Raw genomic sequence first — 25,724 nt, forward strand, 5'->3', positions numbered from 1 at the left:
GAGATTACAAGCGTGCGTGCGCCACCACGCCCAGCCACTTTATAGTTTTTAAAAAGCACAATTGGGTAAGGGATAATTGAGTGATGTATGCATGTATGCCTCTACCATCTGATAATACATTAAGAGGTATGACTATAATGCACCAATTAAAATTTTTAAAAAACAATAAAAATAAAAATAAAAACACATAAACGTTTTACTGTTTATGTATTGAAAATTTTTGAAAGGAAAACAGAAATAAATCTGGTAATACTTTTTCACTGCTCAATAAAAACACCTTTTAAACATAAGTTCAATCGTGGGAAGAACTGTGACTCTGCATATTTTGACAGCAAGTAGGGAATTATAAAAGAGCAATGGATTTAATATCAAGCATAGTTATCTTAAGTTCTAATTACACTTATTAATACCATTGTAGCCTATTTGGTATCAGTAGAGAAAAAGGAGTAATGTGAAAAACTAAAACCAAATTAAAGTATATCTTAGTTCATTTATCCCCATTATGAACTTGGCCAATCTTTTTGAGTCCCACCCCGCATATCTAACAGTTTTGTGGCATTATTTTAAGCTGAATAAGCAAAGAGGTCACAAAACAAAATATATCTTTGTAATCACCATAGAACACCTGAAAACAGAGCCCAGGATGCTGGTACACACTTGTAATCCCAGTACTTGGGAGGCTAAGATAGAAGGACTGCAGGTTCGCAGCCAGCCTCAGGTACTTAGTGAGGCCCTCCTCACCCAGTAAGACCCTGTTTTATTAAAGAATAAAATATAGGGCTGAGGGTGTAGCTTGAGGGTAGAATGACCCTGGGCACAGAGAAGAAAAAAAAAAACCTCTGGGAGCATTAAAAGTTAGCAGAAATATTTGCCTCCAGGCATTTTCTTATCTACTCTTGAAGGACCTTTTTTTCAGGAATTCATACCAAGCCCCTTAGCTAAGCAATTTGCTATATTGAATATTTTCTTGCTTTTTCAATTCATTAAAGATAGTGCTAGTTTAATATTTAAGAGATAATAAATATCAGATGTTGAGTAATAAAGAAGGAATTTTAGGAGTACATGCAAGTTCTTATATTGCCGCCTAACATTATCCTGAGTCTAAGTTACTAATTCTCTTCCTGGAAATAGCAGGAATAAAAATAACTTAAAGAAACCAGACATGGTGGCGCATGCTTGTAATCCCAGCATTTGGGAGGCAGAGACAGGAGGATCGCAGTTCAAAGACAGCCTCAGCTACTGAATGAGGCCCTTTGCAACTCAGTGAAGCCCTGTTTCAAAATAAAGAATGAAAAAAAAAAATAGGGCTGGAGGTTTAGCTCAGAGGTAGAATGCCCCTGGGTTCCATCCTCAGTACCTCAAAAAAAAAAAAAAAAACTTAAAGAAATATTAAAGGTATTTGGCATAGTGGTACATACCTGTAATCCCAGATATTCAAGGGGTTGAGGTAGGAGAATCACAGCACAAGTTCAGTCTAGGCAAACCTGCTCCATCCTGTCTCAAAATAAGAACTAAAACCCAAAAAGGGCCAGGAATATAGCTCAGTGGTAGTGCTTGCCAAGCATGTGGGAGGCCCTGTGTTCAATCCCAGTACTAGAAAATTTTAAAATAAAAAGAAGCATTAAAGGAAAACAAAGTCTTTCTTGCCTTTCAATATACAGTGATTAAAAGCATGTATTAGAAGCCAACCATGGTGGTGTGCACCTATAATCACAGGACTTGCGAGGCTGAGACAGGTGGATCACAGGTTTTCAGCCAGCCTCAAAAACTTAGCAAGACACTGTTTCATAACAAAAAATAAAATAGGGCTGAGAGTGTAGTTCAGAAGTAGAATGCCTCTGAGTTCAATTCCCAGTACCACACACACACACACACACACACACACACACAGAGAGAGAGAGAGAGAGAGAGAAATAAATTCAAGTAATTCCCATCTCAGTTTTTTCCTACTTCAGCTTTAACATAATCAAATTACTAAACTTGAATTTAGGCTAGTGCTCATAATTGTCGAAGTCCCAAGAAAATATAGTTTAAAAAGATGATTCTGAAAGGATAATAGTTACCTTATTCAACAATAAAATGTTCTCCACAGTTCACACACAGGCCTCAGCTGTGTCTAATGTATTTAAAGGCCACTGAAGTATGCTTATTATTTCTCCTGTTGTGGGTAATGAAAAGTAAGAAATTCTTTCTAATTTAATAATTTCAAATATTTGGATGTATAAGTATAAATAATTTTGAACAAGCATCTTCAAAACATTCATAAATATTTATGTATAAATTAAAATTATTTCTTCTGTACCAATATATTACTATGCCATATATATTATGTTATAATGTAAAATAAATATTAATAAAACTTTAATGCTTTCTTCTCATAGATGGGTTTATCAAGCCCCCAGGGTTTTTGCATATCATTCTGGGGACCACCAATGTAATAGACAAAAGAGTTAATTAGTAAATTAGGAAATATATTCCTAACTATGCAGAAGAAATTTCACATACACATGAAATCTTCTTTTTATTTATTTTGTTTTTTTTTTTAGCAGTAGTGGGAATTGAAACCAGGGGCATTCTATCTCCAAGATATACCCTCAACCCTATTTTTATTCTTAATTTTGAAATAGCATCTAAGTTGTGGAGGGCCTCACTAGGTAGCTCAGGCTGGCTGCGAACCTGTGATCCTCCTGCCTCAGCCTCCCAAATATTGGAATTACAAGTGTGCACCACCACATCCAGCTCTAAAATATATTTTTTTCTAAATTTTTTATTGGTCCATTGTAGTCATACATCTTAACAAAGTACAAAATGGTAAAGGCATACATGCACATATCACTTATTTAGCCCTTCCCCAATCCCCACTCCATTCCTTCCCCTCCTTCCTTCTCATGTTTGGCTTAGTGATTGACTTTGATATGTTTCTGAATGTATATCTTGTACATAAGGAAATTTCCTTCCTCCTCCCTCCCATCCCTATCAGTTAGGTTGCCTTATTTGCTTACCTATGATTTCTCTTTCTTCATATAGAGTTCCTTCTATGACCCTTTTCCTCCCTAGCTTCCACCCATTAGGAGAAGCGTTTGATTTTTACTTTTGAGATTAGACTGACTAATCTCACTTACCATAATGGTCTCCATTTCCACCATTTCTTCACAAATGGTGTAATATTGTTCTTCTTTATGGCTAAGTAAAATTCTATGTGTACAGAACCCATTGAAAAATATTTTTAAAAAACAAAAGGAATAATTTGAGCATGGTGGCTCATGCCTATAACTCCAATACCGAGTTTGTCTCAGCCTGAACACCTAGTCTCTTTGTTCTTACAGAATAATTTGCACAAATAACTAATTTTCCCTTTTCTGTTTGACTATTAAAACTATGAACCAAATTTATGTTCCACTGGCCACATGTAATTATTGTTGCCAATATATTACTACCAATAGACTACATCTGTTATATCAAATGCCAAGAAATAAAATCTTTCCTCCCATCTACTTTCACTCTATGTTGCAGGTTATTCTAACCACTCTTTATACTCTCTCTCAAATTAGATAAAGGATAGAGCTAGATAGTTAAAATTACAAAAAGGTGCAGAAACAATTATTCATATAATCTTTTAAGTACAATAGCAATTTCATATTTGTTGCAATTAATCTGATCATGAAAATATGTCCTGAGGCCATACAAGAAGAAAAAATATTCTCCAGTGGTCTGGTTAAATAAGACATACTGGGCAGAAGAAGAATGTCAAGATAAAATCAGCCAAGTATCAGGACTAAGTCTTTTAATGCCTTAGGAGCTGTGAAAAGGACATTGAATGCTGTTCTTTGTATTTTTATAAAGACTTTGTATTTATGAAAGTGTGTTGTGAGACACCAGGAGGCTTTGAAGAGGTTTCTACATAGATTATGTTTTAAAAAATAATCTGGTTGCTGAATAGAGAATGTGTAGTCTGCAAGTGTAGAGCAAAGTTTCAAATAGGAGAATATTACAAAGCAGAAATTAATACTTGAACTAGGTAGTAAGTAACTGTAAAAAGTGAGAAAAATTTGAAATAGGATGAATTTTAATTGCTTATGGATCAGATGTGAAGTGAAGAAGAAAAAGTTTCAATGCTTTATCCAGAAGAGGATGAATGAAAGCACAGTTAATAAAATGGGGAATATAGGTGGAGAACTAGCTTGAAGAAAGGACTTGATAGGGAATATTTGTTGATATGTTGATTTTGAAATAAATGTTAAGTGTCCAATAGAGTAGTCATTTGCCTAAGTGAGTCTGCAGCTTGAGAGATGGATAACAATGAGGTGAATCAGCATTTGGGTGGCATATAAAATTATAGATTAAATTATATATCTACAGAGCAAAACAATACATTTCAGTAAAATAAATTTCTTTTGAATATTTAGGAACATTATTCAGACACTGCTATTTCTTGTTAGCAATAGTAAGGAAAATGTTCTCATTTTCTCTAGGACAAAAAGCAAGCCATGATATATACACAGTGGCACATACAAACCACTTCCTTGAATGATTGCCATTAAATTGAAATATGATGATGTTGTAGGGCATTTTTTTTCATTTAATAGAGATGTCCATTTCCTGAAATGGCAATTCTGAGAAAATAAGGGCAAGGATGAATGATACAAGCTTTTCATTTTTGCTCACATATTACATTTATGCCTCATTTGATACCTTTAATCCCCCCCCCACATACACCCCTTATTTCTTCACCAAGCTTTGGACTGGATCTGAGGAGAATGTGCCCTGACATATGTAAGGTATATGAGACAGAATCTGTACCCTTGATCATATCTTTTCAGTGTCCAAAAGGCCTCACAGTATCTTTTTTTCAACTCATCTTTCTTGTTCCCTTGCCACTTTGGACAATAAAGAACCAGCTCATAAATGTTTTACAGACAAGATAAGCTAATAAATATAGCTCTAAATATCATCTGCTTACAACAGTCAAAGGATTATCTGTTCTGAAATAATTCCTTATGCCAACCAAGAGAGCTATCTGTAAATCAGAATTTAAAATAAAACATACATTTCAAATTAGATATTAGCAGCTCCTATGGTATTTAAATGACATCTTGCTACTCATAACAACAAGCTTTTAACTTCACACATCCCATAAAATTATCTTTACTAACAAGTAATGATTTTCCCAAGGAATTAGTCATATCTTGATTTATAAATTTTTAGTGGTCATTGAATTAATCTAAAATAACAATTTAGCTTGCTAATAAGTCTCAGAAGTTAAGATTATTTTAAGCTTCTAACACTAAGACCAAGTTCAGATAGATGTAATGATCTGACTTATTGTTCCTCACCTTTAGTAAGATTTATTTACTATTATAATGATTAAGCCAAACACTAAATTTTTATTATTCTAGTAATTGACTATTCTTTTTTCTATCCAATGAAATCTACTAATAATTTTCTTGACATATGAACTTTGCAAATAATAAATACATAATATATCAGTTCTAGAATCTGGTAAAAGAAAAGTATTTTCTGTTCTAAGCATTATATTTGTAGCATATTTTGTAAAATTTTTCTTTATCAATAAAACTAATAATATCAGTAGACATTTTATATAAGTTAATTAAGTAGCATTCAAAATACATTATTATAAAATATGGTTTACTTTCTTTACTATAATTATAAAAATAAAATAATGTTAAATCACAGTTGCTTCAAAATAAAATATAGGCAGCCGGGCGTGGTGGCACACGCTTGTAATCCCCGCGCTTGGGAGGCAGAGACAGGAGGATCGCGCAGGTTCGAAGCCAGCCACGCTGGCATAAGAGACCCTGTTTCAAAAATATAAAAAAATAGGTCTGGGAGTGTAGCCCGGAGGTAGAAGGGCTTCCAGGAACCCCAGTACCACCAAAAAATAAATAAATAAATAAATAAATAAATAAATAAATAAATATAAAAAATAAAAATAAATAAAATACAGGCTTATAATCATTGATTTATTATTATAAGAAAGTATTTGTATGTTCCCTATTTATATATATATATATATGTGTGTGTACATGTATGTTACACACGTTTTCTGATTGTTATATTTGTTAAGATGTTTCTTGATGTTGCTCTATTTTCTGTTTCCTTTCTGAAAGGGGAAAATATCAACCTTGAATAACATAAAAAATAATTGACTATAACTCAAATATATTTTATAATCAAACTATAGATGTATCTTAGAGTTGGTATCCAATAAAATGATTTTGCATACTATATATACAAAATATAAGAGAAAAGCATTTTATATTCTAAAAGTCTACACAAATAAAAAGTAGATCAACATAGTTCTACAGTCCCAGAGAGTGAGTAGACTTACCATAATTTAATTCAACTGATATGATTTAGAGTCAACTGATGTTATTAGTGCTTAGAAATGTTTTTGTTACAAAAAGTTAAGAGTCATAGTATTCATTGAGAACTTTCTTAAGTACCAGAAGTTGGTCCAAGCCCTTTGTGCATATTAACTTATTTAAATCCTCACAACAAGGCTTTGAGAGAGAGACTATTACCATGCTTAATAAATAGAGAAATTGAAGTGTGTCAAGGTTGAGTTCTGTTCTGGAGACAAGACATTAAGGACAGGTCAGAAGTAGGCTGGACTGGCAGGCACTTAGCAACTCAGGCTATCTATATGTTTATTCTCAGTTTATAGTGAATCCAAGAACAAGTTTGAAATAAGACTTTAAAATAAAGCAACAATTAAAAGAGAGATGACACATATGCACTGCCCTGTTTTCCAGTGTTTAAAATTTGGAAGTTAAAAGGGATAAATTATTTGGTAATGGTTATTCATTACTGAAACATCAGAGAATAAGTAGTTTCCCTTTTTCTCATTGTTTGTTGTGGGGGTTGCTGGGGATTGAACCCAGGGGTGTGCTACACCCCACACCCTGTTTTTAACTTTGAAACGGGGTCTTGCTAGGTTGCTGAGAGTCTCACTAAGTTGCGGGGGCTGATCTTAAACCTGTGATTTTCCTGTCTCAGCCTCCCCAGTAGGAATATTACAAGTATGCATCACCATGGCTGGTCCCCTTTTTCTCTTTCTAATGTGCTTTCCCACTAGATTGAACTGACTTAGTGCTTCTTTTCTGTAAAATGAAGATGTAGTGTCAAAGAAAATAGAACCACTAATCACTACAAGAACATGAAGAGTTATTGCTTTTATTTGTTGACAACAATTTTAACAAAAATATGCAAAAGATGTCAGGCTTGAAAAAGTCTTAATTGTTAAAAATAAATATAAATACACATAGTCTCTTCCACAGAGCTAGGGTCCCCGACAAGTTCAAGTGTAAATTGATCATAAACTGGCCTCTCATCCAGACAGTGGTCAGATTGGTATATATCCAAACTAAAACCGAAAGACCTAAACCAAGATGAATAAAGAAAATATTCCATTGTGCCTCAACACATATATGTAAGACTCTACTATTATTTTATATAATAATAGTAAATAAACTAAGAGAGAAAGAATGGGTTAAGGACAACCATCTGTTTACAGCATAGAAGTTGGAAGATTATATTTATAGTGAAAGGTGTGTTACTAAAGAATGATTATCTGCAGACTAATCTCCCCCAAATATCTCCTTTCATAACAAGTAATGCTGCTAGAGGTGCTAACACGATAGAAAAATTACAGTGTGAACATAAAAGGCGAAGGGACTTTTATCATCCAGCTCCAGATATATGATTAAATCTGTTTCTTCCTAACTCGAGCTTTCCTGCACAATTTTTCTTCCTAAATATGATTGTAAGTCTATCTTTCTTTTCACTCCTTCTCCCTCCTTTTCGTTTTTAATACAGAGTTCATAAACGAAGCAAAATATCAGGGTCTACTGAGAATAATACTTTTCAGCTTCATTTTTTATAGTTAATTATGTTATGACTCATAGAAAAAATTGATCCCAAGGTTCATAATTTTTCTTTTTCTAATTTCTTCTGTTACAAAGCTGCCTTTCCACTATTTCCTCATTAATGTAAGCCAATAGTGGTCCTTGTTTGAAAGCACTTCATCAGAATTAGCCTCAAGTGAGTCAGCTGATGGAAAAAACTAAAATAAATGAACATGTGTCAAAGAGAAGGCCGTTGAGCAAAGAAATCAGGTTACCTTTCAGCACGGGCTACAGGATAATTTATTAAAGTGTCAGAGGCAAACCTTTAAGGTGAAAAACAGCTGATACAAAATTCTCTGATTACCCAAAGTGAATGTGTAATGGAAGTAAATGAAAAAGAACAGAATTGCAACTGTGCCATTTCCCATTCAAGATTAACTGGAAAATGGCTGATTTGCAAATATAATCACCCCAATAGACTGACTGAATAATAAGGATAAATTTCAAGGTTTGTTTGCACATAGTAGGATGACAAATGGGTATTCATTATCATTTGTTAGCACTTTAAACTGTGAACAAGTCAATAGTCATCATTTTTTAGAAACTGCATGAAATCACCTTGACAAAGAAAAACAAAGTCATGAAAGCAGATAACTATCTTTTTATATCTCAATTTCACTAGTCTTGGCAATTTTTATAACTTAAACTAAAACACAGTATCCTTGGTCAGAGGCAGTGTCAAATAAAACATTTTATATTTATAAGTACATTCTGGTTTTAAAAATCAGAGAAAGTCTTCTCTGTGGGTAATAACTGAGAAGTTGAAAGAAATCTATTGAGATAAAGGTTCAGTTTGTGTGCACTATATAATGACTTTAAGACGCTAAATATTATGTGTATAATCCTATCCAAGATGAATATCTCACTTAACAAGCTTTATTCACACCAAATAACAATGAAGTTGTCCAGATAATATGTAATGTAAGGATATTATAGATTGGTATATTAATTAGGTCGGGGTCACATATGTAATATAGACTAATTTGTGGAAGAAAAACAAAAATGAAAGGACATTATTCTACCACTAAATTTTGGGCAGGTAGATAAAGAAAGACATTGAGTTCAAACAAATTATTCTAGCCTGGTTTTAATTTTTAAACTTTTTAAATTTATGTTTTTAACTTACTGCATTGTAATTATATATCATAATGAGTTTCAGAGTGATAGAATCATACATGCACACAGCACTTGTATTTCTTTCCTGTTCCCACCCTACTCCCTCTGCCTCCCCATACATAATATGGAAATTGGAATTGACAACTTCATATGTAAACATAGTACGATTTGAACTGCTTCTTTCATTGTCTCCCCTTTCACCTCCCCACCTTCATTTCCAAATCTTCTTCTACTATTCTACGAGTATCTCTTTTTATTTATTTGAAGTCTTTTTGCCTCCCAGTTTTTCTCCATCTTCCACATATATGTACAAACAAATGACTTCACTTTCTGGGTCTGGCATTTTTTTTTTTTTTGCTTTTGTTTTTTGTTTTACATTTTTGGGCATAGTTTGTTTGGATAGAAAAGTAACTTTAAAGCTATGTAAAAATTTTAATTCAATATTCTATTATCAAAGAAGGAAAATGTTCCATTTGGGGGCCATTCCAGTCTTTAATTGTGAAATGTATAAATGGGTAAGAACAATAAAGTCTCCCTGTTGTTGACTGTCTGAAAAATGTTTATTGTACATGTGTGGCCTATAGTAATTAGTGAGGTATATCTTGCAGTCTATTTGGAATTGTGTATACTTAATAAAAATGCAATTAATACATTTTACCCCTTATTCCTTGTAAATACTCCCTACATATTTATTTGTTTTTATTTTTATATTTATTTAAATTTTTTATTTTGTATATATGTATTATTGGTACATTATAGTCTCATATCAAAATGTACATCGTGTTGACAATGGCATATATTCACACAGTACTTGGTGCCCCCCCCACATCTTCATTTCCCTCCTTCCCAAAACCAAGTGATCAGGTTAACAACCTTTTATTCACATGTATACACATAATCTTAGGTAGCATTTCCATTAATGAACCTCAGCCTTCTTCCTTCCTTAGCTTTCCTCCCCAGCCTCATGAGGATCTCCTCCATTATCTGGAGTTCCTCTGATATCCCAAATCATCCCTAGCTCCAGCATATTAGAGAAAATACATATTCCTTCTCTTTCTCTGCTTGACTAATCTCATTTCACATAATGTTCTCCATTTCGTTAAGACAAACATAATTTTGTTGTTCTTTATAGCTGAGTAGAATTCTATTGTGTATATTTCCCATAATTTTGTAATCCATTCATCTGTTGATGGAGACCTAGGTTGGGTCAATAGTTGGCTATTGTGAATTGAGCTATGCACATGCTTATGCATATATTACTGTAGTTCTCTGATTTCAACCCCTTTGAAAAGATGTCCTAGTAGTGGTATGGCTGTTGATGGTATGGTATATCTATTCCCAGTTTCCTAAGGAATCTCCACACTGATCTCCATAGTGGCTGGACTACTTTGAACCCTCACCAACAGTGTGAGTTCCTATTTCCTCACATCCTTGCCAACATTTATTATTATTTGATTTTTTTATGCTTGCTACTCTTATTGGAATTAGAATCTCAGTGTAGTTTTAATTTGCATCTCCCTGATTGCTAATGATGTTGAATATTTTTTCATGAATTTAATGGCCATTTGTATCTCTTTTTTTGTGAACAATCTATTCAATCCAGTTGCCCATTTCTTGACTAGGTCATTTGTTTTGGTAGTTTTGATATTTATTCTGCCTATTCCTGAGCAAGGATGATCTTTCCATCTTCCAAGGTTTTCTTCAATTTCTTTAATGTTGTGTAATTTACATTGTAGAGGTATTTTATACCTTTAGTTAGGTTTATTCCTACATATTTTATTGATTTTGAGGTTACTGTAAGTGGATTATTTTCTGTATTTTTTTCTTCATAGATTCATTGTTGATATATAGAAAAGCTACTGATTTCTTTAGGTTGATTTTGTATCCCACTACTTTCTAGTAGTCTTTTGGTTGAGTTTTTTTGATTCTTGTAGATATAGGAACATGTCATCTTAAAACAAAGATAATTTTAATTCTGCTTTTCCTATCTGAATTCTTTGATATTCTTATCTTGTCTTATTGCTCTGACAAGAATCTCGAGAACATATTGAAATGGAGTGGTGATAGTGGACACCCCTGTCTTTGTTTCAGAATTTAGAGGAAATTCTTGCAGTGTTAACCCATTCAATATGGTGTTGGCTTTGGGCTTATTGCAAATTGCCTTAATAATGTTGAGATACATTTCTTATATTCCAATTCTCTGCAATTTTTTTTTAACTTGAATCGGTATTGAATTTTTTCAAATGCTTTTTTGGCATCTATTGATATGATCAAGTGATTTTTGTTCTCAGTTCCATTTATGTGAGTAATAAGATGCATTGATTTACATATGTTGAACCAGTTTTGCTTTCCTGGGATGAAACCAACTTGGTTGTGGTGTACAATTTTCTTGATATGGTTTTGAATGCACATAGCTAATATTTTTTATAATCTTTACATCTATATTCATAATGATATTGGACTGCATTTTTTTTCTTAAGGTACCTTTATTTGGTTTTGGTATTAATGTGATACTGGCCTCATAGAAGAAGCTTGGAAGACTTCCATCTCCTTCGATTTCCCACAACAAGTTGTGAAGATTGCATTTTGTTCTTCTCTGAAAGTTTTGTAGAATTCAGCTAGAAACCTATCTGGGCCTGGACTTTTCGTTGATGGGAGAATTGTTACTATTGTGTCTCTTACTTTTCTTGCTATTTGTTGGTTTAGGTTTGCTATGTCTTCTTGGTTCAATTTAGGTAGGTTATTTGGGCTTAGAAATCTATCAATTTCTTCCATATTTTCCAGTCTATTGGAGTATAAATTTTCAAAATATTTTCTGATATTCCTTTGAATTGCCTCACTGTCTGTGGTGATATCTCCTTTTTTATTTCTGAGTTTAATAATTTGAGTTGGTTCTCTCTTTCTTTTGGTTAGGTTGACCAAGGGTTTTTCAATCTTATTAATCTTTTCACAAAACCAGCTTTTTGTTTTGTTAATCCTTTATATTTTTTATTCCCTATTTCATCTATTTCCACTCTGATTTTAATTATTTCTTGCCTTCTGCTGGCTTTGGTATTAGACTGTTGTTGTTTTTCTAGATCCTTGAGATGTATCATTATGTTGTTTATTTAATGACTCTTTTCTTATGTGGGCACTCAATGCTATAAACTTTCCTCTTAACACCACCTTCAAATTTTGCATAGATTTTGGTGTGTTGTGTCTATTTTCATTTAATTCCAATAATGTTTTTTATTTCTTCCCTTATTTCTGATCTTACCCATTCCTCATTCAAGAATATATCATTCAGTCTTCCTATTGTTGATTCTACTTTCATTCCTTTGTAATCTGAAAAGATGGAAGGCATCATATTACATCATTTTATTTGCTGGTGCTTGCTTTATGGCCCAGAATATTATTTATTTTGAAGCAGGTTCCATGGGCAGATGCAAAGAATGTGAACTCAGATGTTGCTGGTTGAAATATTCTGTATATGTCTATTAGATCCATTTGGTTTTTAGTTTTCTTTAGTTCTGAAGCATCTTTACCCATATTTTGCCTTAAAGATCAATATACTGGTGTGAGTGCTGTGTTGAAATATCTGAATATAATTGTATTTGGGCTTACTTGAGATCTGATGTCCTAAAGACTTTGTTTTACAAATGGGGGTGCATCCACATTAGAGAAGTAAATGTTTAGTATCATTATATTTTCTTGCAGAATGTTTCTTTTATTAATTGGAAGTGCCCTGCTTTGTCTCTTCTGATATGTTTTAACTAAAAGTCCATTCTATTAGATATCAGCATTGGTACCCCTGCTCATTTTTGGACTACATTGGCATGATATATCTTTGTCTATCCTTTCACTTTTAGCCTAAAAATATCTTTGGCTGTAAGGTGAGTTTTCTTTCAAGCAGCACATACTTGGATTATGTTTTTTTTTATCCACATTGCCAGTCTATTAATGCCTGTTAATTTGTGTTTTGTGTTAAGTCCTTTAGCATTCAGTGTTATTATTGAGATATGATTTTTGTTTCCTGTTTTTGTGTTCTATATTCTGTTTGATGTAGTGTTATTTCTTCTTTCCTTAGTTGCCCTCTGATCAAATTCATCTCTTTTCTGGTTTTAAAATTTGCTTCTTTTTCTTCTTTATGGTTTATTTCTTTAAGTATTTTCTCTAATGCTGGCTGAATATTCATAAATTTTTAAGATTATGCTTATCCTGAAGCATTTTTATTTCTCCATCAATCTTAAATAATAACTTTGCTGGACATAGCAGTCTTGATTGTAAATTTTTTTTTTCTTTCTGGATCACGTCACACCGATCTCTCCTGGCATTCATGACTTGGGTTGTGAAGTCTGGAGTGATTTTTATTGTTTTGCTCCTGAATGTCACCCATTTTTTTGTTCTCACTGCTTTTCAGATTCTTTCTTTAGACTCTGTGTTGGTCATTTTGATTATTACATGGCATGGGGAGATCCTTCTTTGATCCTGTCTTATGTTGTTCTACATGTCTCCTATATGTGGATGTCCAAGTTATTTCTATGTTTGGAAAATTCTCTGAAATTATTTTCCTGAAAAGATTACAGATACCTTTGGTATGTAACTCTATCTTTTATTCAATGCCTTTTATTTGTAAGTTAGAACATTTTCTATTGTCCTATAGTTGTTGAAAGTTTAGGTTCTGTTGTTTTAATATTTTCTGTATAGTGTTGACTATGCTTTTGGTTTTGAATGAACTGTCTTCTAACAGTGATATTCTGTTTTCCATTTCATCTAATCTTTCAGAATCACTTTTTATTGCTGTCTTCATTTATTTATTGACTTCTTCTCTTTCTGATTCTTTATTAATATCTCAATTTTTCTCTTTCATTTTCTGTACACTTACTTTGAGGCCTTTCATTATATTGAAAATCATGATTTGGAATTCTTCTTGGCAATTCTTTTCAATCATTATTTGTGAGTTCCCTGTTCGTTTTGTGGGAATATATGATTTCCTCACTGTTCCTAGTTCTCATATTTTCCAACTTTTTAGGATTATGTTTCTGCTGCTTTGGCATCTTTTTTCTCTTTGTTTTTGAGTCATTGTTGATAGGTTCTTTTTCAGACTGCTACTGGAAGAGATGGTTCCAGCTGCCACTCACACTCTAATATTAACTGTAAAGACTGTCTACTGTCACTCCACTGTCATAAATAATGAGTTGCTCTGGGATTTCTTCTGCTTGCTGCTATGGTGGCATTGATGGGTTTCAGGTGTTAAGGTCAGGTATTCTTTATGTCTACCTTTATAAAGAGTCAGCTCAGTAATGTGAGCAGAATAATTTTTTTACCTATGTGTTTTTTAACTTCATTGTGTGGGCTGTTGAGCATATTCTTTTATTTGCTGTGGTTAGTTTTTCATTAGTGTCTGGCTGGTCTTTCCTGTGGATCACCTCTCTGATCCAATCATAGCTGAAGATATTTAGAGATAACAGCAGGTTCATGCATGGGGAAGTAGTATTGTTTTCAATGGTTAAGGTTAAGTGAAGGGGGAGTAGGTGGAGTAATGGGTACAAGAATAGGGTAATTTAGAGGATAATATTGAGTAAGAGTTTAAGTATAATAAGGTAGTATCTGGTTTAGAGGAGAGATAGTGAATATATAGTAGGATTCTTATAGTCAGTGTACAGTATTTAGGTATAATAATGTGAAATAAATTGATTATAAGACAAGGAAATACAGAAAGAAAAAAGTTTTGAGGGAAGAGAGTAGATAAGAGAAAGGGTGGACACTTTTAAAAGAAATGGGGAAAGGAACAAACAAACATGCAGTAAATAACAAACCAACCAACCAACCAACAATGACAACAATAGCAAATCAAAAACAAAATATAAAAAAGCAAAAAACACTAAAAACAATGAAAAAACAATAATGCAAATATACACAGAAAGAGCCAACCTGACCTCTGCAGTCCTCCTGGTTCTACATGGATACTTTTATGTTTAATGTCAGCTCACTATAATCGTTGTGGAGATTCCAAAACCTCTCATTTGCTCAGTAACCTATTGTCAGTTTGTGAACCTTCTGGGTTTTCTGCAAAGTTTGGGCCCCTATATTGCAGTCTCTTTTTCAGAGCCTGTGCAGAGATGTCTGTGCCCCTCTCTCACCTCTCACCACCCTCTGCTTAGGTCCTAGGATGGTGGATATCACCATAAATGGGTTCAGTGTAAGCACAGATTTCTGAGCCTTCTGGCCCTGGGCCTACACCTCCCTACCTGCACTGGCAGAGGGTGTCCAGTGTAATCTCGGAGCAACTCTCTGTAACCCTGAGTGGATACTGCACCGTGGGTACTATGGGCCTCTCGGTGTCTCCATAGATTTTTTTTTTAAATCATATGTATTTATTGTGTACATGATGCTTTGATAGATATATACATTGTGGAATGGTGAAATGTAGCGTTGTTACATATGCAAGACCTCACAGAATCCTCATGTGTTGTGATGAGAACTTCCACTCTGAGCAGTTTTCAAGAATTCAGTGTAATATAATTAACTAACTATGGTTGCCATGCAGTGCAATAGATCTCAAGCATATTTCTTCCACTAAACTGTGACTTGTATTCTTTGACAAGCATTTCTCTACCCCCCCACCCACCTATTTTCACATTTTTTCCACTTTTTGGACTCATCCTATGAGACAGGTTTTATTTTTCCTCAGGGGATATTTGAAAACATAAAATTTCAACTGGGATCCTTTTGTCCAAGGTATGATTGTTGGAGAAGCTAATTTATAGATCTGAGTAAATCAGAATTACAATCAGTGTAACTAAAAGTTGATCTTCCAGTTGGGGTGTGGCGGCACACACCTGTAATTCTAGAACTTCAGAGGCTGAGATCTGAGCATTGCAGGTTCGTGGTCAGTCTCAGAGACTTAGTGAGGCCTTCCACAGCTTACATCCTGTTTCAAAAAGAAGAAAAAAGGGTGGAGGGTATAGCTAGAGGCAGAATTCCTCTGGGTTCAATCCACAGTACCTCTCCCCCAAATAAGTAGATCCTACTTGAGATGTGCTTGCCCATAGCTATGGTAGGGGTCCACTCAAGAGAGAAGTCCCTTACTACACACAAATAGTCTGAAGTCTGTCTGTCATGCTTGGAAGATAGGATCTCCATAGATTATAACTTAATCACCTCAGGGGTGTACTGCCAAATCTTAGTCACTGTGGTTCCTGCAGCTGTTCTGAGCGCTCATCCACTGAGAAACACTATTACCTTACTGTCCTGCGGGCCTGGGTCTCAGAAGGGCACGGTGCATGACTGGAGGTACAGGATTCTGATGGGCACATGAGCTTTTAGATCCTTTTATTTCCATCACCGAAGCATGGTGCTGGTGGCTTAACATGTTGGAGTCTTGCCACAGCTTATTTCACTTCAAGTCCTTGTATTCCTTGACGAGGATTTCTTGGGGCTGTAGAGTGCTCAGGCACTTCATGGCATGAGCCTCAGCAGCAATGGCATTCACCAGGCCAGTGGTGCTCTCTTGCTCTTTACTATCTTGTCTTCTGAGTACTAGATTATATTCCACTGTGGTTCCTTTTTGTGTTTTTGTTTGTATGTATCTTTGTTGCTTTGTTTTTCTTGACAAGAATCTGCCTTCTCAGTAGTTGACTTTTGTTTGTTACAGCTACTGAGATGTGTGCTGCAGTTTTTTCCATCTTCACATTTTTTTTTTTTAAAAGGCTCATGATATTTTTGCAGTACTGGTAATAGAACCCAGGGGCATTCTACCTCTGAGCTACATTCCTAGCCCTATTTTTTTTTCTTTATTTTTAAAACAGGGTCTCACTGAGTTGCAAAGGGCCACACTAAGTAGATGAGCTTGTCAAGAACTGAGATCTTCCTGTCTCAGCCTCCCAAATGCTAGGATTAGAAGTGTGCATCACCATGCCCAGGATGTTTCATGACATTCTTTTTGTCAAATATCTTAAAAGTATTAGATAATTATTCTAAAATATTTCACATAACACTCATCTATTTCTAGTATTTATGAAAAAACAACTGGATAATCAAAAGTTGCCAAAAATAGGTTTTAGATCTATAGACATTTCTACTTTCTTCATATTTGTATGACCTAAGCATATAAAGTGAACATGAGTCATTGATACTAAAATTTATTTATTATAGTAGTTTACTAGTGAGAGAGATAGCAATAAATATTACTAATAATAGCCTGTGTATATCTTAACAAGTAAGAATATTCTGCACAATTTTTTGTTATATACTTTGCTTATCACCATAGTGTTTCAATTTTCTTAACATTTTTGATAATTATTGTTAGTTCTGAAAAAATGAATAAGAATATATGATATATACATATAACACAAAAATTATGTTCCATGAGTTATAAATAGGAATTTTTTATATTTTAAACTACTGTTACACAGATATAATGCATATGAAAAGAAGAGCATTTTGTGACTTGTGAAAATTTTTATTTCTTCCCTTAATTTTTTTCTAACAAGTGCATATTAATGAAAGGTAAATTTTTACATTAAAAATCATTACTATTATGAGAGTTATATGACATAAAGACTAACATCTCATAAAAACATGAATACAATAGAAATATATAGTGCTAATCTCAGTACTTGAGAAGCTTAAACCAAAGGATCACAGGTTTGAGGTCAGCCTCAGAAATTTAACAAGATTCTCAGCAACTTAGCTAGGCTACATTTCAAAGTAATTTTTTTAAAGACTAGAAATGTAGTTTGAAGGTAGAATTTCCCTGGGTTCAATCCCTAGTACCAAACAAACAAACAAATTGAAAAAGGACAGGATTCTCTGGCATATTTCATAATGGTTACATTTCCCCTTCCACTAAGGGAGGGTAACACTAGAGAATTTATCTCTATCATTATCTGTGAAAACCTGGTTAAGTTCTTGGAGTAAAACTTTCTCAGAAGAATACCAGAATTACAGGAGTGCATCACCAGGGCCAAATTCTGTTCTTTTTACCAAGGTCTACTCTTACAAAATATAGTTAGGCATTCAGAGCCTGGCCTCCAGGCCATTTACCAGAACCTAACTGAACTTGAGGAAATAGAAAAAATGTCAGAGTTTTCCCCCTTGCACATGAAATAAGGGGAATACCAGTTCTAGATCTTTCTAATCTTTATTGTGGGAAATGGAAAATATGCAACTCTAGCCTCCTGTGCCATCCTGTCCACCTAAAGGGAGGAACTGAAAAGTACTGGTGAAGTCTACAAGGCCAGGCCTCACTGAGAGCGAGACCTGACCATGGACTACAAAATTCTTCCTTTGAGCTGCAATTTGTCACCATATCACTAAAGCCCTGCTTAAAACAGTTCCTTTTACTCAATAATTGTGCCTTGCTATTAAGGAAAACCTACAAGGCACACTAAAAGACAGGAAAAAGTTTAGAAAGAAAGCAATCTTTACAAATCAATTTAAATCATAGTACTGTAGGCATACATGCATATCCATGTTTATAGCAGCACACAATTCACAATAGCCAAGTTATTAAATCAGCCTAGGTGTCCATCAACAGTAGAATTGATTATGAAACTATGGTATATGCACACAATAGAATTTACTCAGCAATAAAGAAGAACAAAATTATGTCATTTGGAGGAAATGGATGAAACTAGAGAATATTATAAGTGAGACCAACTAGTCTCAGAAAGTAAAAGGTCATGATTTTTTCCTATATGTGAAAGCTACAGACACATTGGGGAACAAAAGGGATTATAAATAAATGAGGAGAGAGACCAGTAGAATAGGAAAAGGGGACTTTTTGGGGGGACAAAGAGAGGAAAAAGGAGATGATGAAAACTGTTCAAATAATACTATGTACCTCTATAAAGTTATCAGTTCCAATTTCAATAATATGTACCGGGAGGAGGAGGAAGCAGGGTGAGATCCAGAGGGAAACACACCAAGTGCTCTGCACATGTATATTTCTATCACTCTGAACTTGTTATGATGTATAATTACAGTGTACCAATAAAAGTATTTTAGAAAGATATTTAAATAAAAGAAGAGAAAGGCAAAGCATCAAAATCAGAATCACATATAGCAGGAATGTTAAAATTATTCCAATAGGAATTTAAAACAACTATGACTACTATGCTAAGTAAACTGTTGATAAGTTAGATAGCAGGCAAGACCATGTAAACAGTTGTAATGTGATATGATAAAAGAGACAAAAATTATAACAAAAAAACAAAAAGAAATTCTAAATACCAAAAAGTTCTATAACAGAAATAAGAATTCTCCTAATGGGCTTATTAATACTAATGTTATTCGTATTAATAATTTTATTAATAACAAACTGGACACAACTAAAGAACAAATCTTTGACATGGAGATACCACAATAGAAATATTAAAAACTGAAATCAAGGGAAAAAGGACTCAAAAGAACATCACAATATTAAAAAAAAAATGTGGGAAAACTACAAAAGGAGTAAATGATGCTTAGTGGAAATATCAGAAGAAAAATGAAAGAAAAAAAGAAATTCTTGAAATAATAATGAATGAGAATTTTCTCAAATTATTGTCAACCACCAAGACACGGATCCAGGAAGCTGAGAGAATTCCAAGTAGGATCAACCTCCAAAAAGAAAATCTATACCAGGTCATATCATATTTAAACTAAAAAAAAAATTAAAAATTTTCTGAAAAAAGCTACATTGGGAGGAAAACAAATTACATAGAGAAGAAAAAAGATGTGATTACATCTAACTTCTCAGAAGCCTGACTGTGAAGGCAAGAAAACAAAGTGGAATATTTAAAATGTTCAGGAAAAGCCCACAAATCTAAAATTCTATATTCTGAAAAATTATCCTTTCAATGAAGAAAAATATTTTCTCAGGAAAAAAAAAATGAGGGAATTTGCTGATAGTAGATGTTTATTGCAAAAAATGTTAAAAAAATTATTGAGAGATAAAAATCTTATGTAGATGTTTATTGCAAAAAATGTTAAAAAAATTATTGAGAGATAAAAATCTTATGTAGGTAAGAAATTTTGAATCCAAATAAAGAAAGAAGAAAACTAGAGAAGGAATAAGAGAGTAAAATAAAAACTTATTTTTTTTATTTTTAATTGATCTAAAAGATAACAGTTTTTCTGAAACACCTATTCCTCACAACTTAATCTGTAGATTCAATACAATTCCAATCAAAATGTCGAGAAGTTGTTTTGGGGATATCAACAAAGAGATACTAAAGTTTATATAAGGAGATAAAAATTGAAAATAGCCACCATTAATATTAAAGAAGAATACAGTTGGAGTACTGACAGTACCCAACTACAAAGTTGTAGTAGTCAAGGAAGTGTGTTTTATCAAAAGAATAGATAAATAAATCAATGGAACCTAATAAAGAAGCCAGAAATTCACCCAAATAAATAAAGTTAAGTGAATTTTGACAAAGGAAAAAAGACAGTATATGGACAAAAGATAATCTTTTCAACGACTAGTGCTGCAACAACTAAACATCCACTATATATATATATATATACATGTTTGTACATATATTTGCATATTTGTATGTATACCTAGACACATAATTTATGACCTTCACAAATGTAAACTTAAAATAGATCATAGACCTAAATATAAAACACACACAATTATAATATTCCTAGAAGATAACATAGGAGAATCTCTACCTGAACTTAGGTTTGGTGATGACATTTTATATCAAACACAAAAATCACAGTTCATGAAAGGGATAATTGATAGGTTGGTCTTCATTAATATTCATTAAAAATTTCTGCTTGACAAAAGACAATGTCAAGAAAATGACAAGTTACACATTGGGAGGTAATATTTGCAAAAGATGGCTCATACAAGACTAGTATTCTAAATATACAAAGACTTTTAATCCTCAAAAAAACATGAAATGAGCATCCCAATTACAAAATAAGCCAAAAACAATAACAAACACTTCACCAAAGAAGATATATATCTGGCAAGTAAACATTCTGTGCATCAACAGGGAAATGCAAAATAAAATAGGATAATATATGTTCTTCTAATACCCAGTATTTTGTCAAGAGCAAATAATTGTATGAACAGGTAATGTTACCCTCACCTTCACTAAGAAGGCATCATAATAAGAAACCACATTTAATGTCCTTTTTATCAGTTTTTACTAAAAGAAGTACAGATGAATATCAAAGACTGAATCAAAGACATATCACAGTCAGATGTTCATAGTTCTCATTGGTTAAGTTATATCAAAGCATCTAATCACATGAAAATTTTATACCATAATCCCAAGAATGCAAATATGTGAAGAGGTTTCTTAATTTTCAACTGCTTTCTTATATTAGAATAAAAATGTTCATTGCTTCATTAGATTTTAAACACAAAATACCATAATCTTAATAAAAATTTATTAGACAAATGACTTTTAAAACTTAGATATTGTAGAAACATGATTTGAATATGTACAATCCCTTCTTTGTTTTCTCTTGAGTATACCCTTTCTATGTCAATACAGGCACACTCAAAATTAATTTACTATAAGATGCATCATGTATGTGAAATGTTTTTACATGTATCATGGTTAAATTTAAGTGGTATGTATATGAAACAGGAATTACTTGGTTGTCGAAAGTAGCTGTATATGGTGATACAGAACTATGATAATACCAACTACTTGGAAGGCTGAGATAAGAGGATAGCAAGTTCAAGGCCAGCCTCAGCAACTTAGTAAGATCCTGTTCAAAAAAAAAAAAAAAAGAAAAAAGAAAAAGAAAAAGAAAAGAAATTTAAGTAGCTTGGAAGTATAATGCCCCTGAATTCAATCCTCATTACCGAAAAATTTTAAAAAATATATTTAGTAGTCAGCATTGTACCAGGACTAGAAATGGCCTAAGAAGATTCAAAAAAGAAGTCGTGGTTATAAAAATATATAGATGTATAGAAAATGAAGTGTAGACCTGAGACCTGTAAAAGGGAAGGGCTGGTAAGGATTGGGTACTGCCCAGAGTCAGTTAACTATTATAATGAAAAGTACCTTGCTAAAAGTAATTAGCAAGTAGATAGTGGAGTTGGGACTTCAGACTTTCACATTCTAAAGACAGGTTTGCATAAATAAATGATATCTCACTAAGGATTCCCCAAGAGAAGGGGAGGAGGTGATTGACCTTCATAAAAGAAGAGCTGATACCACATGGCCCTTGCTTGTGAATCATTGTGGTTTAAACAAAGAAATCTGGGCATAAACCAACAGTTGGGCTGGAAATTAAGGGGCAGACTTAGACCTAGGTCATAGAATTATATAATAGAGCAAGATGGAGAAGTTTATGCCCATAAAAGCTGTTGTGTATTTTGTATTCTGGTGACTTTGTTTCGGGTCAGTTCCTTATATTATTCTGTAATAGTATAGGGCTGTACCTGTATTTGTTATTTCTATATTTGTACTAATAAACTCATTTAAATCTTTAGCAAGAGTCCAGACTAGTGTACATCTGTCCTAAGTCTGGACAAGAATCTGCGGTTACAGGAATAATCTCTGGAAGCCTAACCTAGGTCCCCGGAGAACCACAAGAGGTCAAACCATAACAAGCATATTTCTTTTGAATAATCTTTATGCAAAATAAGAATAACATTTTATGACTCTTAAGGAATAATAAAGTGGGACAACATGCACAACTAGATACCAACACTTAAATAAGTTCTATTCTTTTTTGTATGTGTTATATTTCTTTTTTTTCTTTTTTTTTTTTTTTAGTACTGCAAATTGAACCCAGGAACATTCTACCTCTGAGCTAAACTTCCAGCTCTATTTTTTAATGCTTTATTTTGAAACAAAAACTCACAAAGTAGCTAAGGCTGGTCTCAAAACTGGGATCCTCCTATTTCCGTGCTTCCCAAGTACTTGGGATTACAATCATGTGCCACCACATCCAGCTTTATGTGTTATACTTCAAAGCAGAGAACCTTACAATGTAGAAAAATATAAGCCATCTAGGAGTACAAAGAAAATTTTTCACAGTATATCTCAAATATAAATGATATGCATGATATTATCAAATCTTAAATTCAATAAATAAATACTGGGTGATTATAAATTTTAGTATTCTAGGGAATATACAAAAATAGACAAAAATATCCTCATTCAAGAACTTATAATCTAATAGGGAACAATTAAGCAAGGTAAAATTGCCTGTAATCAATCATTTTCACCCTGTAAAATGTCAATTTTATATGGTTTATCTAATATAACAAAAATCTCCAAACAGTATGTATAGTGTGGGCAGTAAAAAAGGTAAAATGCTACTCTGATTCAAAAAGTAGACTTGGAGAAATAATTTCCAAAGATAAAGTTGGAAAGATATGCATACATATGAGAGGATGTACAAAGATACAAGTAAAGAAATGATATTTTCACAGAAAGGAGAAGGCATGTGACTGGATCATAGTTACATACCTGGATCTCAAGCGGTGGGGTAGAACATGTAGGGCCCCAGTTAGCATAACAGCAGATTCAACTATAATCAATGGGTTGAAAACAATGAACATCAGGGTGAATAATGTGGGGGCTGATGGTCAGTGAGTTATGGAGACAAGATGGAAATTGAGATAAAGCTGTTGCTCCTGCAAGGAAGCTAAAGAGACCGAAAAAAAAAAAAAAGACTTTAAATTAGAATAATAAATATGCAAGTAGAAGGAAGGAATTACTGCCAGAAAAGTGTCCAGATAGCCATTAGTGACTTTCAAAAGGAGAGAATTCAAATGCAGAGGTTAAACCTTAAGCTCTATTCAAAGGTACTAATGAATCAGGGCCTGATATAAGAATAAAGGAATTTAAAGAATGCAGTGAAAAGTGGACAGCAAGAAAGGTTGCATACATATATGAATGTGTCACTTTGGATCTCACTACAATGTATAATTATCTTTTTTTTTTCTTGTTTTTTTGCGGGTCTGGAACGCAGGGGCATTTGACCTCCGAGCTACACCCGGCGCTCTACTTTTCATTCTTTATTTTGAAACCGGGCCTCACTGAGTGCAGAGGACCTCACTAAGTAGCTGAGGTTGTCCACGAACCGTGATCCTCTGGTCTCAGCCTCCTATATGCTGGGATTACAAGCATGCGCCACCATGCCTGGCTTGTATAATCATCTTGCACCAATAAAATTCTAAAAAAAAAAAAGATAAAATTCAAAAAAGAGGTGGTAGTAGAAAGTTTACATCACAGCTCAAGGTCTTAAGTGAATGGTAGCCCATTGTATAATTAAGAGACTAGATGATGATAGTCTACATGACAGTGAGGAGTAGGGAGAATAAATTTGAAAAGGTTTATCTTAAGATAGAAAAGTGATTAATAAAAAAAAGATTTCCAGAAGTGGAACTACCACTAAGAACTCACCAGATTAATCTTAGTGAACTTGACTAGGCTTTTCAGTTTGGAAGAAACACAAGAGAAAGACAGAATGACATTAGAGCTGTACTGGATATATTAAGAGAGGAGTAAACAGACATCTTTAATCACCTCTGAGTACTCTTTCTTATACTAGGTTTGGAATAACAAAAAATTATTTCTGCTGCAGGAAATTTTTTGCTGTGTGGTCAACATCTCTATATTTAGTGAAAATATTGGTGGTTATAATTCTTGAGGAAAGCATGTTGGAAGACTTGTTTTAGAGATTTTCTATAATTAAATTTTATTCTAATTACTTGTAAGGTGATTTCATAGACAAGGCCTTGTGTATTAGTGAAGTCTTATCAAATTTCCCCTGACCTCTAGCTATTGTTTAATTAGTCACCCTAATATTTTACTTACATTATCTTACTTAGAGTTGTCTCAGTGAAATATAACTGTGTGAGATTTGTAAGTACTTCACACCCATGCCATAGCCTGAAAAATACTATAAATGTTGAATTTACAAAAGTTAATGTCAAGAATTTTTAAGGGGAGAATTTTTTATTGTTAACCATTCAATATTTGTATACATATATTAAAATAATGAAAAAAGCTTATCCATGGGTAACAAAATATTAAGCCTTCTAAAAAACAAAAACAAAAATAAAAAAAAAAACTTGAGAAAGGCACCAATATTTCCTCAAACCCAGCTCCATCCCACTATGTAAAAATTTGTAAATTCAAAGAGGTTTTGTGTTCACTGTGAGGCAAATGTTTTCTTTCTCACAACAAAACCTCATGATGTCAGTATTATTATTCCCAGTTTATTGATGGAGTCACTGAGGCTCTCAGGGGTAAATACATTCTCCAAGTCCAACATTAGAAAGCAGTGAATCCAGAAGTTAGAAGAGTTCCATCTAAAACTTAAATTCTCTGTGCTTTTATTCCCCATCCAAGACTACCTTTCTGGAAGGTACAGCTTTTTTTATTTGGAGACAGCACATAACATTTTAAAAGAAGCTTGTGATTCATGTTTGCTATGACATTTTCTAAAGGTCTTTGTAAACCTCTATGAGGATTATCAATTTCACTGTACTTCTCTTGAGTTTTGTGCTGTATTCCAAGTACAGATTAACCTCAAACACTTTATTACCTAATGTGAATATAAGCTTTATTATCTCTGCCAGAGTGTCAAGTCCAGCATTCACTTTATATCATGGGCTTCTTGTTACTTGACTTTATAAATTCTTCAAGGTCATCTCCGGCTATCCCCACTTCCTTGTGTGATTTCCTGTTAATACTTGATAAAAAAAATAACCAGTTAGGTAATTTGTAT

At 33.4% G+C, this 25,724-nt stretch overlaps 1 protein-coding gene across 1 annotated transcript in view; it reads left to right on the forward strand.

Annotated features, from left to right (window-relative positions):
- LOC308264450 (bifunctional heparan sulfate N-deacetylase/N-sulfotransferase 4) overlaps nt 1–25,724 on the forward strand; it is a gene marked incomplete at both ends in the record, with an annotated part of 325,680 nt that overhangs the window by 209,941 nt on the left and 90,015 nt on the right. The window lies entirely within an intron of this gene.

Source organism: Muscardinus avellanarius (assembly GCF_963383645.1).
Source record: "Muscardinus avellanarius genome assembly, chromosome: 6".
Lineage (NCBI taxonomy): Eukaryota > Metazoa > Chordata > Mammalia > Rodentia > Gliridae > Muscardinus > Muscardinus avellanarius.